Source organism: Triticum aestivum, chromosome 3A (assembly GCF_018294505.1).
Source record: "Triticum aestivum cultivar Chinese Spring chromosome 3A, IWGSC CS RefSeq v2.1, whole genome shotgun sequence".
Classification (NCBI taxonomy): Eukaryota; Viridiplantae; Streptophyta; class Magnoliopsida; order Poales; family Poaceae; genus Triticum; species Triticum aestivum.
Genome location: NC_057800.1, coordinates 546,342,975 through 546,356,979, shown reverse-complemented (window position 1 = coordinate 546,356,979; position 14,005 = coordinate 546,342,975).

Genomic DNA, 14,005 nt, shown 5'->3' with positions numbered 1-14,005 from the left:
ACAAAGAGTTGCATCGAATAGATCTCCAAGAGAATCAAGGAGAACTTTGTATTGAGATCCAAAGAGAGAGAAGAAGCCATCTAGCTACTAGCTATGGACCCGAAGGTCTGAGGTAAACTACTCACACATCATCGGAGGGGCCATGGAGTTGATGTAGAGGCCCTCCGTGATCAATGCCCCCTCCGACGGAGCTCCGAAAAAGGCCCCAAGATGGGATCTCTTGGGTACAAAAGGTTGCGGCGGTGGAAATAGGGTTTCGTGGTGCTCCTGGATGTTTGTGGGGTACATGGATATATATAGGAGGAAGTAGGTAGGTGGAGCAACGAGGGGTCCATGAGGATGGATGGTGCACCCAGGGGGTAGGCGCGCCCCCTTCCTCGTGGCCTCCTCGTTGATTGCTTGACGTCCACTCCAAGTCCTCTGGATCACATTTGTTCCAAAAATCATGTTTCTGAAGGTTTCATTCTGTTTGGACTCCGTTTGATATTCCTTTTCTACAAAACACTAAAATAGGCAAAAAACAGCAATTTGGGCTGGGCCTCCGGTTAATAGGTTAGTCCCAAAAATAATATAAAAGTGTAAAATAAAGCCTGTTATCATCCAAAACAGATAATATAATAGCATGGAACAATAAAAAATTATAGATACGTTGGAGACGTATCACCGAGGTGTTTTGTTTCCGAGGCCTACACTGAGGTTTTGATTCATGATGTCTTAGATAGTTTTCACAGATCGAATCTGCGTGCTCCTTGGTGAGCCAAGCGTCCTCAATGGCACATAATCGGGACACTAGCTCGAACAATCCCGACAGTGTTTGAATGTAGCGACGTGCAAGGGCATTCGAGATGCCTTTATCTTTGCATCCGTGCTAGAAAACAACAATTATGTTGGAGTCCAAGTAATCCGATATCTTGTCTTTGACAGTCAAGAATCTAGTCCAGTACTCCCTGATCAATTCATCGGGGAGTTGCTACATGTAGGCCAGATCCCAGATGTCGGGTGGGCCGGAGTTATTGGGGCAATACTCTGCATGGAATATTGGCGGATGAGTTCCGATCTCAAAATGTCGTGGGTTCGAGACCCTGTTCTCTTCATCCGGTGTCGAATTTGTGGTCGTCGGGCGGGCTGATCTGGCCCAGAGGTCGGCCTCACCGGCCGTCTCCGGCAGGCCACCGTTTGACTCACTTTCCAGGAAGTATCTCAACCCATCATCCTTGGGTTAATTCCCTGCAGGGACCAAAGAAGGGTCATGTTTTGCCTCGGCTTTACGTGGAGGCATGTTGGTGACTGAAACTTTGGGCGCGTGAGCGAGCCCTTCTGGTTCGAGGCCGTTGACCAGTGATCCCATCAATATCTTCGTCGATCACACAGCGGAACTCTCAATGAAAGCACCAGTCTTGGTGTCACAACTGACAGACCTCGGGGTATGGGGTCACGAGTTGTGGATCTTGGATCGAGGGTAACAGGAATGGAGGAGACGATGTTTACCTAGGTTCGGGCCCTCTTGATGGAGGTAAAACCCTATGTCCTGCTCTTGTTTATATCAATGGAGATGTATCGAGTACAGAGTTGATCTACCTCGAGATCGTAATGTGTGATCTAACTCTAGGGCTAGGTGAATGATTTTGTGTCGATGTTCCATCTACGGGCTAAACCCTATGGCGGTAGTTATGAGCTAGGAAGCGACAAAGATCTTGGAGTATACGTCAAGTCTTCGGGGGATGCAGTCTTGATCACGCTTCCTATGTACGGCTTCCGGAGTCCATCTTTATCACTAATGGTGGCTTGCCGGCCCAACCGAAGGAGAATGGGCCGGCTGGGTTAATACTCCCTTATCCAGGACACTGTCACAACCCAACGGACACCTTCGGAGATACATGTAGAGCATCTTTATGATCACCTAGTTACGAAGTGACATTTGATAGCCGAGGTATTCCTCTGGTATTCGAGAGTTGTATGATCTCATGGTCTTAGGAATAGATACTTGACATGAAGAAAGCTATAGCAATAAACTCAAGTGATACGATCAAATGCTAAGCTTACAGTTGGGTCTTGTCCATCACATCATTCTCCTAATGATGTGATCCCGTTATCAAATGACAACTCATGTCTATGGTTAGGAAACCTTAACCATCTTTGATCAACGAGCTAGTCTAGTAGAGGCTCACTAGAGACATAGTATCTATTTATGTATTCACACTTGTATTTAAGTTTCCGGTCAATACAATTCTAGCATGAATAATAAACCATTATCATGAACAAGGAATTATGATAATAACCAATTTATTATTGCCTCTAAGGCATATTTCCAACATATATATAGGTGGAGGGGCGTGGTGGCCAGGCCTCCAAGCCCTAGGGGCACACCAAGGGGGAGGAGTTGGACTCCTAGTCTAATTCCCTCCTTTTCCATACACAGGTGGACTTTCCACCTCTCCCAAGCCACATGGGCCTTAAGGGACTTGTGCGCCTGGTCCAATAAGTCCAGGGCGTCTCCCCTCAGCCCATGCTGACCCTTGGGACATGGTGGAACCCTTGCTGACTTCCAGACTCCTCTGGAAGTTTCCAGAACCTTCTAGAAGCTTCCTGGTAAAATACCGAAAAAATGGAAACTTCTTTCGAAACCCTGAAAGCAACTTTGCATATATAATATTTACCTCCAAACCATTCTGGAGCTCCTCGTGACATCCGGGATCTCATCCAGGACTCTGAACAACATTCGGTCACCAACATGCATATCCCAGTATTACTCTAGTGTCACTGGATGTTAAGCATACGGACCCTATGGGTTTGAGAATCATGTAGCCATGACCCGAGACACCTCTCCGGTCAATAACCAACAACGTAACATGGATGCCCATACTGGTTCCTACATATTCCACGAAGATCTTTTATCGGTTGAACCACGATGTCAAGGATTCGATTAATCTCGTATGCAATTCCCTTTGTCCGGCGATATTTTACTTGCCCGAGATTCGATCGTCGATATCTCCATACCTAGTTCGATCTAGTTACCGACAAGTCTCTTTACTTGTTCCACAATACAAGATCTCGTGACTAACTCATTAGCCACATGGCTTGCAAGCTATTTACGATGTTGTATTACTAAGAGGGCCCAGAGATATCTCTTTGTCACAATGAGTGACAAATCCCAGTCTCGATCCCTGCCAACCCAACAAACACCTTCGGAGATACCTGTAGAGCATCTTTATGATCACCCAGTTATGAAGTGACGTTTGATAGCACACAATGTATTCCTCCGGTATCTAGGAGTTGCATGATCTCATGGTCTTAGGAATAGATACTTGACATGAAGAAAGCTATAGCAATAAACTCAAGTGATACGATCGAATGCTAATCTTACGGTTGGCTCTTGTCCATCACATCATTCTCCTAATGATGGGATCCCATTATCAAATGAAAACTCATGTCTATGGTTAGAAAACCTTAACCATCTTTGATCAACGAGCTAGTCTAGTAGAGACTCACTAGGGACATAGTATTCGTTTATGTATTCACACTTGTATTTAAGTTTCTGGTCAATACAATTCTAGCATGAATAATAAACCTTTATCATGAACAAGGAAATATGATAATAACCAATTTATTATTGCCTCTAGGGCATATTTCCAACATTAAATTCCTTCTCGGGACCCGTTGATGGACAAGCCGGAGGTCCAGGACAAAGCAGCTGATTAGAATGAGTCGGTTGGCAGGGATGAGCCAATTGACAAGGACGAGCCGCCTCAGCGAGATAATCTAGTGAGCCAAGCCCGTGCCCCCTCTCCTATGGAGGGAAATCTAAATCTTGTTTCAGAACCGCCCTTGGAAACGACTCATACGGATGTGGTGATTACGGGAGAAAAGCAAAGTACTCAAGAAACTTCAAATATTTTCGCAAAGATCACCGCCAAGGATGAGTCACCCATGAAGGAGAAGGGGAAATCCAAACTTGAATATCCATCTCTGGAGGACGTAGATGTGAACTCCATTTACCAAGGGTATTGGACCCAACTGTCTGAAAGCTCAGATACTGAAATCTCCATGGTCAAAAGCGAAAATATGAGCTATGTCGTATTGTTTTTCTTCCTTATGTATATACATGTAGCCTCTGAGTCTTAAGTAGATAAAGTAGTGAAATAGTTGAGACTTGCTTTAACAAAACTTCATAGAAAAATCCTGGTTAGCACCTTTGGCCCGCCCTTGATGTAACCACTTTAGTTGTACTCAGATGTAACCCCCAAGGGCCGGGTTATTAATAAATAATGAGCTGGGACTTTTGTAGATCTGAACTTACGAATTTGCGCACTTGGTAGCCCCCAAGGGCCGACTCATCATTATGTGATGGGTCGGGTCTTCAAGTATAGTTGGATGTAAAATGACAATGCATTAGCACCCAAGTGTCATGTTGAGTGCTTGAAGTCTACATGAGACTTGAGTAATAAGTCTGAAACTGACTGGTGTAGCCCCCAAGTGTCGGGTCAATCGCTCGCAACGACTCGGGACTTTAAGAATTTTTTGAATAATGTACCCCCAAGTGTCGGGTCGATCGCCTGTGGTGGCTCAGGACTTTCACTAATATACTTGACCCGATGAATCTTAATGGCAGGATATGTTGAACCAGGCCGAGTCACAGGCTACCGGCTAACAGAAAGAGCTGACGAAAGAGGAAAAAATTTCGGGAAAAAGCAGAAAATCTATCTCCAGACTTCCATAGGTCTCTGATGTCTGCTCAAGACACTTCAGAAAAGACCAAGGCTGCTTTTGAGGAAGAAAGAGCCACCTTAGTCACGTGCAGAGGAGGCCGAGTCAAAGCTCGCACCTGTAACTCAAGAACCGGCGTCTATGAAGAGCCAAATTACAGACATGTGCATAGCCATCTTTGGTAAGAATAAATCTTGTAAGTCGCCAAATATTGTCGGCTTAAATATGTTAACCGGGTTACTGATATGTGTTTATGTGTCTCCACAGGCAAGAGACATCATAACGTGTGAGAACTCCCTCCGGTCAAGCTGAAAGTTGTCTATAAGTTTCTTAAGAAATTATATGTAGGTGGTGGTTAATGTGTTATGGCAGTCAAGAACACGAAGGCGCGCCCTTTTTATATCATGGACATTCTCAGGGAGTTTTCCACAGTTACATAATGGACCAAGGAGTGGAAAAGGGCAGCTTGTCGTCAAGGGGCGATGTACTCACATGCACCAAGGCGTATCTTCTGGAGATGGATCCGACTCTACTGGATGACGGGTTCCTAGAATTCAACACGGATTATACCCCTTTTACTGACAAGGACTATCTGTGTTGTGTTAAGGAGACTTGGGGTGAAGATGACCAAGATTGCGGATGAGCTGTTTCAAGTCGGTTATTTAGAAGCCGGTAAGCACATGATTCTGCCCAGCCCACAGCCCGTGGAGCTGACTCCTCCTCGTAAGCAAAACTTTGCTCCTGATGTCAACACTTTAACTTTGATGAGAGAAGACTCAAATTTTGAAGCTTTATCATCGATTCAGTGGGTGGCAGACGACCCCCAGACTGAAGCAGAAGATGTGACCCGGAAGCACCGAAAGAGCCAACACAAGCTGACCCGGCCAAAACTGGCACACAAGAAGAACAAAGGAACATCAACCTGGAGGGTTCCAACACCGTCTTACAATAGTGATCCTTGTGAGTTGTAACATTTGTTGGGGAAAATTTGTTGGAAATAGCCCTTTTACAGCTTGTAATATTTGGTAGAAAAACTCCATGATCTGTCAATGCCTTCGTGCATTGAATATGCTTAACTTTGGAACCTGATGACAAGCTGATAAGATATGTATGCTGATCATGCTTGTGTGCTCAATCTGGTCATATAGACTTGGTGTATTTGATTGAAACCCTTGGTTGTATTTATAAAACAACTTAGCAAATAGATGTATGAGAAATCCATAAGTGTTGTAGTATACTACGGAGCACAAATTGGATTGCTCAAGGCCCGGTCAATTTTATGACCCGGTATTATTGTTGGGGAACGTAGCAGAATTTTAAAATTTTCTACGCATCACCAAGATCAATCTATGAAGTCATCTAGCAACGAGGAGAGAGGAGTGCATCTACATACCCTTGTAGATCGCGCGCGGAAGCGTTCAAGAGAACGGGGTTGATGGAGTCGTACTCGTCGTGATCCAAATCACCGATGACCAAGTGTCGAACGGACAGCACCTCCACGTTCAACACACGTATGGTTGTGAAGATGTCTCCTCCTTCTTGATCCAGCAAGGGGGAAGGAGAGGTTGATGAAGATCCAGGAGCACGACGGCATGGTGGTGGATGCAGCAGGATCCCGGCAGGGCTTCGCCAAGCGCAAGCGGGGAGGAGAGGTGTTACGAAGGGAGAGGGAGGCGCCAAGAGCAAGGGGTGCGGCTACCCTCCCTCCCCCCTCTTTATATAGGGGCCTTGGGGGGCGCCGGCCCTAGGAGATGAATCTCCAAGGGGGCGGCGGCCAAGGGGTGGCTTCCCCCCCCCCCCAAGCCAAGTGGGGGGCGCCCCCACCCCTAGGGTTTCCCAACCCAAGCCGCAGGGGAGGCCGAAGGGGGGTGCACCAGCCCACCAGGGGCTGGTTCCCCTCCCACTTCAGCCCATGGGGCCCTCCGGGATAGGTGGCCCCACCCGGTGGACCCCCGGGACCCTTCCAGTGGTCCCGGTACAATACCGGTGACCCCTGAAACCTTCCCGATGGCCGAAACTGGACTTCCTATATATAAATCTTTACCTCTGGAACATTCCGGAACTCCTCGTGACGTCCGGGATCTCATCCGGGACTCCGAACAACTTTTGGGTTATTGCATACTAATATCTCTACAACCCTAGCGTCACCGAACCTTAAGTGTGTAGACCCTACGGGTTCGGGAGACATGCAGACATGACCGAGACGCCTCTCCAGTCAATAACCAATAGCGGGATCTGGATACCCATGTTGGCTCCCACATGCTCCACGATGATCTCATCGGATGAACCACGATGTCAAGGATTCAATCAATCCGTATACAATTCCCTTTGTCAATCGGTATGTTACTTGCCCGAGACTCGATCGTCGGTATCCCAATACCTCGTTCAATCTCGTTACCGGCAAGTCACTTTACTCGTGCCGTAATGCATGATCCCGTGATCAACCACTTGGTCACATTGAGCTCATTATGATGATGCATTACCGAGTGGGCCCAGAGATACCTCTCCGTCACACGGAGTGACAAATCCCAGTCTCGATTTGTGCCAACCCAACAGACACTTTCGGAGATACCTGTAGTGTACCTTTATAGTCACCCAGTTACGTTGTGACGTTTGGCACACCCAAGGGACTCCTACGGTATCCGGGAGTTGCACAATCTCATGGTCTAAGGAAATGATACTTGACATTTGGAAAAGCTACAGCAAATGAACTACACGATCTTTGAGCTATGCTTAGGATTGGGTCTTGTCCATCACATCATTCTCCTAATGATGTGATCCCATTATCAATGACATCCAATGTCCATAGTCAGGAAACCATGACTATCTTTTGATCAACGAGGTAGTCAACTAGAGGCTCACCAGGGAAGTGTTGTGGTCTATGTATTCACACATGTATTACGATTTCCGGATAACACAATTATAGCATGAACAATAGACAATTATCATGAACAAAGAAATATAGTAATAACCATTTCATTATTGCCTCTAGGGCATATTTCCAACAGTCTCCCACTTGCACTAGAGTCAATATTCTAGTTACATTGTGATGAATCGAACACCCATGCAGTTCTGGTGTTGATCATGTTTTGCTCTAGGGAGAGGTTTAGTCAAGGGATCTGCCACATTCAGGTCCGTATGTACTTTACAAATCTCTATGTCTCCATTTTGAACACTTTCACGAATGGAGTTGAAGCGACGCTTGATATGCCTGGTCTTCCTATGAAACCTGGGCTCCTTGGCAAGGGCAATAGCTCCAGTGTTGTCACAGAAGAGAGTCATCGGGCCCGACGCATTGGGTATGACTCCTAGGTCGGTAATGAACTCCTTCACCCAGACTGCTTCTTGTGCTGCCTCCGAGGCTGCCATGTACTCCGCTTCACATGTAGATCCCGCCACAACGCTCTGCTTGCAACTGCACCAGCTTACTGCCCCACCATTCAAAATATACACGTATCCGGTTTGTGACTTAGAGTCATCCAGATCTGTGTCGAAGCTAGAATCGACGTAACCCTTTACGATGAGCTCTTCGTCACCTCCATAAACGAGAAACATATCCTTAGTCCTTTTCAGGTACTTCAGGATATTCTTGACCGCTGTCCAGTGCTCCATGCCGGGATTACTTTGGTACCTTCCTACCAAACTTACGACAAGGTTTACATCAGGTCTGGTACACAGCATAGCATACATGATAGACCCTATGGCCGAGGCATAGGGGACGACACTCATCTTTTCTCTATCTTCTGCCGTGGTCGGGCATTGAGCCGTGCTCAATCTCGTACCTTGCAATACAGGCAAGAACCCCTTCTTTGACTAATCCATTTTGAACTTCTTCAATATCTTGTCAAGGTACGTACTCTGTGAAAGACCAATGAGGTGTCTCGATCTATCTCTATAGATCTTGATGCCTAATATATAAGCAGCTTCTCCAAGATCCTTCATTGAAAAACACTTGTTCAAGTAGGCCTTTATGCTTTCCAAGAATTCTATATCATTTCCCATCAACAGTATGTCATCCACATATAATATGAGAAATGCTACAGAGCTCCCACTCACTTTCTTGTAAATGCAGGCTTCTCCATAAGTCTGTGTAAACCCAAACACTTTGATCATCTCATCAAAACGAATGTTCCAACTCCGAGATGCTTGCACCAGCCCATAAATCGAGCGTTGGAGCTTGCACACCTTGTCAGCATTCTTAGGATCGACGAAACCTTCCGGCTGCATCATATACAATTCTTCCTTAAGGAAACCATTAAGGAATGTCGTTTTGACGTCCATTTGCCATATCTCATAATCATAGAATGCGGCAATTGCTAACATGATTCGGACGGACTTCAGCTTCGCTACGGGTGAGAAAGTCTCATCGTAGTCAACCCCTTGAACTTGTCGATAACCCTTAGCGACAAGCCGAGCTTTATAAATGGTAACATTACCATCCGCGTCTGTCTTCTTCTTAAAGATACATTTATTTTCTAAGGCTCGCCGATCAACGGGCAAGTCAGTCAAAGTCCATACTTCGTTTTCATACATGGATCCTATCTCGGATTTCATGGCCTCCAGCCATTTGTCGGAATCCGGGCCCTCCATCGCTTCTTCATAGTTCGAAGGTTCACCGTTGTCTAACAACATGATTTCCAAGATAGGGTTGTCGTACCACTCTGGTGCGGAACGTGTCCTCGTGGACCTACGAAGTTCAGTAGCAACTTGACCTGAAGTTTCATGATCATCATCATCAACTTCCTTTCTAGTCGGTGAAGGCACCTCACGAACATTTTCTTGAGCTGCGCCACTTACCGGTTCAAGAGGTAATACTTCATCAAGTTCTACTTTCCTCCCACTTATTTCTTTCAAGAGAAACTCTTTCTCTAGAAAGGACCCATTCTTGGCAACAAAGATCTTGCCTTCGGATCTAAGGTAGAAGGTATACCCAATAGTTTCTTTAGGTATCCTATGAAGACGCATTTTTCCGATTTGGGCTCGAGCTTTTCAGGTTGAAGTTTCTTGACATAAGCATCGCGTCCCCAAACTTTTAGAAATGACAGATTAGGTTTCTTCCCAAACCATAATTCATACTGTGTCGTCTCAACGGATTTCGACGGAGCCCTATTTAAAGTGAATGCGGCAGTCTCTAAAGCATAGCCCCAAAATGGCAGCGGTAAATCGGTAAGAGACATCATAGATCGCACCATATCTAATAGAGTGCGACTACGACGTTCGGACACACCATTACGCTGAGGTGTTCCAGGCGGCGTGAGTTGTGAAACTATTCCACATTTTCTTAAGTGTGTGCCAAATTCGTGACTCAAGTATTCTCCCCCATGATCTGATCGCAAGAACTTGATTTTCCTGTCACGTTGATTCTCAACCTCACTCTGAAATTCCTTGAACTTTTCAAAGGTCTCAAACTTGTGTTTAATTAAGTAGACATGCCCATATCTACTCAAGTCATCAGTGAGGGTGAGAACATAACGATAGCCACCACGAGCCTCAACACTCATTGGACCGCACACATCAGTATGTATGATTTCCAATAAGTTGGTTGCTCGCTCTATTGTTCCTGAGAACGGAGTCTTGGTCATTTTACCCATGAGGCATGGTTCGCACGTGTCAAATGATTCGTAATCAAGAGACTCTAAAAGTCCATCTGCATGGAGCTTCTTCATGCGTTTGACACCTATGTGACCAAGGCGGCAGTGCCACAAGTATGTGGGACTATCATTATCAACCTTACATCTTTTGGTATTCACACTATGAATATATGTAACATTACGCTCGAGATTCATTAAGAATAAACCATTCACCAACGGAGCATGACCATAAAACATATCTCTCAAATAAATATAACAACCATTATTCTCGGATTTAAATGAGTAACCATCTCGAATTAAACGAGATCCTGATACAATGTTCATGCTCAAAGCTGGCACTAAATAACAATTATTGAGGTTTAAAACTAATCCCGTAGGTAAATGTAGAGGTAGCGTGCCGACGGCGATCACATCGACCTTGGAACCATCCCTGACACGCATCGTCACCTCGTCCTTCGCCAGTCTCCGTTTATTCCGTAGCTCCTGCTTTGAGTTACAAATGTGAGCAACCGCACCGGTATCAAATACCCAGGAGCTACTACGAGTACTGGTAAGGTACACATCAATTACATGTATATCACATCTACCTTTAGTGTTGCCGGCCTTCTTGACCGCTAAGTATTTGGGGCAGTTTCGCTTCCAGTGACCACTTCCCTTGCAATAAAAACACTCAGTATCGGGCTTGGGTCCATTATTTGGCTTCTTCCCGGCAGCTTGCTTACCGGGCGCGGCAACTCCCTTGCCGTCCTTCTTGAAGTTCTTTTTACCCTTGCCTTTCTTGAACTTAGTGGTTTTATTCACCATCAACACTTGATGTTCCTTTTTGATTTCCACCTCCGCTGATTTCAGCATTGAATATACCTCAGGAATGGTCTTTTCCATCCCCTGCATATTGAAGTTCATCACAAAGCTCTTGTAGCTCGGTGGAAGCGACTGAAGGATTTTGTCAATGACCGCGTCATCCGGGAGATTAACTCCCAGCTGAGTCAAGCGGTTATGCAACCCAGACATTCTGAGTATGTGCTCACTGACAGAACTATTTCCCTCCATCTTACAGCTGAAGAACTTGTCGGAGACTTCGTATCTCTCGACCCGGGCATGAGCTTGAAAAACCATTTTCAGCTCTTCGAACATCTCATATGCTCCGTGTCTCTCAAAATGCTTTTGGAGCCCCGGTTCTAAGCTGTAAAGAATGCCGCACTGAATGTCGGGTGGTAGGTGCGACATATGCCAACGGGTGGCTTATCATTGTGGGAACCAGTAAGACGTCGCCGGTGCCTGGAAGCGGGATGAGGCGAAGACATGCACGCCGGCGAATCTTACCCAGCTTCGGGGCTCTCCGTGGAGATAACACCCCTACTGCTGCTCTGCGGGGTCTCTGCATGATCACTAGATGAACAAGTAGCTACACGATGCTCCTTGAGCTGTTTTGTGAGGAGAAGAGTGGAGCACCGCTAGCCCTCCTCCCCTCTCTATGTGGTGTCTAGAACTACCTTGGATCAACCCTTTGCATGGGTGTCCCGGGGGGTTTATATAGGCCTACCCCCCGGGGGTACAATGGTAATCCAGCTGGGTGTGGGGCCCAGCCATCTATGACTACACTCGCCGGCTTCTGCACCGGCTGCTGGGGCCCGCCGGCTGGTGGGTCCCGCCGGCTGCCGGCTCCTTGGTCGACAGGCAGGCCCCACTGTCCAGGGCCTTGTCGGTGGCTGGTTACTGTTGCTCAATCCTGGTGACGAGGGCTTCGCCGAGGTGGGCGTGGCTACAGTGCCGCCGCCCGGTGGGTGATTGCTGTAGCCTCACCGCGTCTTGTCTCCTTAATGGGGCGTCTCCTTCGAGGGAGGTGGCAAGCTGGCTGTGGAGAGCCGGCTCTGTCTTGGGCCGACTGGGGGAGGCCTGGCCGTCTTCGGGTGTCTCTCTGCCCGAAGGGGCCCACCACCCGTGGGCCGCATCGGCAGCCCGTCGTGGATGACATCAGGGTCAACGTGGCAACAGTGCCGCACCGGATGGGCCATGGCCACCCGTACTACGCACTGTGCCAGGCGTGCTCCGGGATTCGGGGGTGGCAGGCTTTACTGTAGCCATGCCCCGTCACATCACCGTTATGTGGATGCAGACTTCGAGGGTACGATCCTGGCCGCTTTGTGGGAGCCGGCTTCTTGGAGTCGGCCTTCTCGCGGACGGCTTCTCGGAGCCGGCCCTCGCGCGGCTTTCTTCATGAGGGCTAAAGTCGGGTCGCCTTCCGATAGCCGGCCTGGGAGACAGCCGGCAAGGGGAAGGCGGCCCCACGTCTTGGATTCTTGAGGGCCGGATCGGCTTGTAATTTTCCAGAAGAGCCAGGGGGTGCCGGCTAGGCTACCCGTGGTCATTTACTCCGACAGTAGTCCCCGAAGCTGATCGAGCTTCGAGGCTGACAAAGGGACGAGAAGCTTGGTCAGCTTCCTATCCTGAGGGGCCGGCTTTGCTTGTGCGCGCCGTCTTCGGAAAGCCCCGTTCCTCGTAGGTGGGAACGCAGGTCGGCCTGCGAGCTGACCGCGCGCCATCACGCGGGCCACGTGGCAAGGAAATCCTGCCAACGCACGCGCGCGACGGGACACCACCGCAGGCCCGGGCCCGCCACTCCCAGGCCTCGGCCCAAGCGCGGATCTTCTGTGGCCCACACGGACCGCTCGCCTTCCCACGGTGGTTTTATTACGCCATCAGGGGGTAGTAATCGCGGGACATGGGGGAGTGGGCGCAGTTGATCCCCACGTTCCCCCACGCCACGCCTCCTCGGCTCCGCCGCGCGGGTCTATAAGTAGGGGGAGGAGGGGGAGCGCCAGAGGCTCGCACGCTCTCCCTCGCTCCGCCCCTTCTCGCCTTCCTTCTTCTTCCCTCCGCCGCCGCAGCAACCTATTGCCGTGCTGTTCCGCCGTCGGACCTCTCGGTTCCTTTGGTCCCGCCGTAGCGGGGTCGTGCATGTCTACGCCGTCGCTTCGTCTTGCTCCCCGCCGCATCGCTCCCATGGCACTGTCGAGCTCGTGGGATGGCTCCAACGTCCACGAGGACCACGTCGAGTTCCTCCGCCGGACGCGGCGCCTGCCGGGCAAGAACTTCGTGCGGGTTCGTCAGGCGCCGGCGAGGGAGATCTCGCCGGCACCGGAGGAAGGCGAGCGGGTGATCTTCCGCTCGCACTGCCTGCATGGCTTCGGCCTCCCGGCGAGCGGATTTCTTCGAGCTTTCCTTGAATTCTACCACCTCCAGCCGCATCACCTCACGCCCAACGCGGTGATGCTGCTGTCGGCTTTCGTCACCCTGTGCGAGGGCTTTCTTGGGGTTCTCCCCACTCTCGAGCTCTGAGGGGAATTCTTCCAGAGCAAGCTCGGCACCGTCGTCGCGGGCGTGCCCGCCCCCTGCGGAGCCTTCATTGCCATGAGGCGGACGGGCGAGAACAATCCGTTCCCGCCCATCCCGCTGATCCAGTCGGTGAAGCTCTGGCAGAAGTCCTACTTTTACATAAAGAACGTCGCCCCGCAAGGCGACTACGTCAACCTGCCAGCTTACGTAGCCGGCCCGCCGGCTGGGAGGCAACCTTCGTGGAGCTACCGGGCCAGGTCGCTGTCTCAGGCCGGGAACGCAGCCGTCTCCCGGCTCCGGGTGATGATCCAGTCGGAGGGCCTGACTGGAGCTGACTTGGTGGCCGCCTTCGTGGAGCGCCGGGTACTTCCGCT